Genomic DNA, 2,774 nt, shown 5'->3' with positions numbered 1-2,774 from the left:
AGCATGGATCTTCTCGATTTCTTCCTTGCTGTTCATTGTCCTCGATATCGGTGACTTAGGATTCTTCCCAGCTTGAGCTACCAACCTTTTAATAGGTGTGATTGGTAAGTCAAGTTAGGAAAAGCCTTCATTCCCTAGTGCTTGTCCCTCTCTAATCCTTCCCGATAATGGAATGCCCTTGGGGGCTGTCAGCCATGGCGCTTTCCCAATGAAAACCGGGGATCCTTAGCCTAACTTGACTCACCCACTATCAAGGTACGAATCGGAAAGTTGAGATGGGAAAATGGAACGGCTCTAGCATCGATCTCTCTATTCCTCTACTGATGTATGAGTGAGGATTTCCTTTTATAAGAGGATTTCTTCTCCCACAAGCCAAAGTACCTTGCCCTCTTCCCAAAGCACCACAACCTCTCCACCTGCCTCGATTAGGTTAGGTTGCATTGAAGTCAAGCCTGAACCCTTGCTCTTGGGTTCCTATCCTAGCCGCGCCTACGCGCTTCGCACTTGGGTTCAACCTATGCCCATTCGGTGCCACTTGAGTTCCAGCAGTGGCTCCCTTAGCTCAGGGTGGTGTAGTAGCTTCGTTCCCATCTAGTTTGACCTTGGGGGTGGTCAGGGTGCATCCACTTATCTAGTGTTAAGCAGTTCAACTTCTCCCTCCCGCATTCATATCGGTCCTTCTCCACTAGATGTAGTCTGATATGTCTAGTCCAAACCTGACCAAGTTCTTCTGTGTGCACACCAACATGCGACTGAGTCCTTGAACAACTAGTTCGCGGTAGCCTTCTTAGAGCTTGGCATTTGGCTTGGGCTTGCTGGTCCATGCCTTCCGAACCACCTTGCCCCTAGACTGGAATTCTATCCATATTGCTTAAAACTCAAAAGTGATTCGGCGGAGTCTTTGCATCTATGGACTCCCAGTACTAGGTTTACCTCCCTAAGTGCGAGAGGGGATAGGTCAAGTTCAAACTCATGGCCTTGGATTTGAATCTTGATCACTTCACACTTACCTTTGCTCATAAGACCATTCCATCACTTATAGCCACATCGAACCCAACAATCAGGCTCACCACTAGTCCAAGACAATGCGCCAAATTTGACTCCACGAAGTTGTGTGAGCTGCCTAAGTTGATTACAATCTTGATCGGAACCCTTTTAACTTGATCTTCCATCAATAAGGTGTGGAATACACTCAAACATGCAAGTAGACTCAACTCAGCCTGAACCTCTTCCTTAAACCTAGTGCACCTCTAGTTCCACATAGCCTTCTCAATTCCAACTTTCTACCTCCTAGTCCTCCCTGTGTTCCTCAAGGAGCATGATGGACGTGAGCTACTTCTTACAATTGTGGCCGGGCGTAAATCGCACGTCATAATAAAAGCAAAGGACCTTAGCCCTCCGGTTGCCTACCTCCATCAGGGTGAGTCTCTTGCAGATCACTCCTCACGAACCCTCTCCCTCAGTTAGTGGTGCTTTAGGTGGTGTCTAAGGAATAAGTTACAATTTGAGGAGAAGCCCCACCCCTAGGCTTGCTTGAAGGACCACCGCTCTAGCTAGGGGCTCTCGTGCTGGTGGCTCTTCCTTATTAAGCTGAGCCTAAGCTTTTGTACAATCCTCGAAGATGTTTGAGCTTCTCCTAGTAGCACATGGGAAGGCCTCGAGAAGGGCCAACAACTTCATGGCCTTCACCTTTGCTCAAAAACGTCAAACTTGAGTTTTTCGATGAACATGATATAGAGCTGCGAGTCTATCCAGTATTGGATTTAGTTTGAGATACACCTGAACTTCGCCTCATACGCTCATATCTTGGTCTATTGGTACACCTATAATAGGGCATCTTGGAAGTTGTCATATTTTGTAGGACGGAATCGAGTACATATGGCTACAATGAAGTCAGCCCATCCTGCAAATGGCCGAGCTTGGTTTGTAGTCCAAATCTAGTGACTCACCTCTTGTTCGAGGTGGAAGGAGGCCAGTTGAACCTACTAGTGTAGTAGAGTCTCATGCTAGCTAAAGAACTGCTCTAATTGATATAGCCAATCCAACTATTCTTTTCCCGAGTACTTGGGAAACTCGAGTTGTACGGTCTGGGTTTGACATTTAGCTACTCCTTCGTCTTGGTTCCCCAATGCCCAGTATCGATGTTGTTCACATGGCACGTGCCCTTAATGACCCCATGGTCCTATTGGTCGATCAAGTCCCCACTTATTAGGCTTAGGGGGTTATGCTTTGCTCGCCCGAACCCAAACCTAGGTTTCGTTGGATCGATCCAAGGTCATGGTTCGGGTTCACCAATCTACTTACCTTCCATCTCAACCTCCAAGCCTAGTGGAGGCATGATTGCCTCGCTTGTGGCCCGAAGCACCATTGATTGGATCCATGGCTTAGTTGGTTCAGTGTGAACTTGAGCCATGCTAGGCATCAGGGGTTTCAGGAGCCACTTGTGGTCCATTGAATGAGCTGGTATCGAGTGGTGTGGATCCTTGAGCCTCATGCTCTGGTTGGACCATAAGACCCAAAAGGCCATGGTTGTCCATCAACAAGCCAAGGCAGAGCTAAGATGTGGGGAACAACAAGAAAACTAGATTCAAGGTCGAACGGTGCAACTTGAATTTTCTGGGTTCAACAGTAGAGATCCACTTGATTGGATCTACCGCATCGAACAATTCTTTCAGACCATGGGACAGTAGAAGATCAAAAGGTCCTCTTGGCAACCTTCCACCTAGAAAAAAGTTGCCATTCAATGTACCAAGTCACGCAAATGGTAAGACTAT

The sequence above is a fragment of the Typha angustifolia genome, chromosome 7 (genome assembly GCF_048772165.1).
Source record: "Typha angustifolia cultivar Huaian chromosome 7, ASM4877216v1, whole genome shotgun sequence".
Taxonomy (NCBI): domain Eukaryota; kingdom Viridiplantae; phylum Streptophyta; class Magnoliopsida; order Poales; family Typhaceae; genus Typha; species Typha angustifolia.
Note: the sequence above shows the minus strand (reverse complement) of the source record.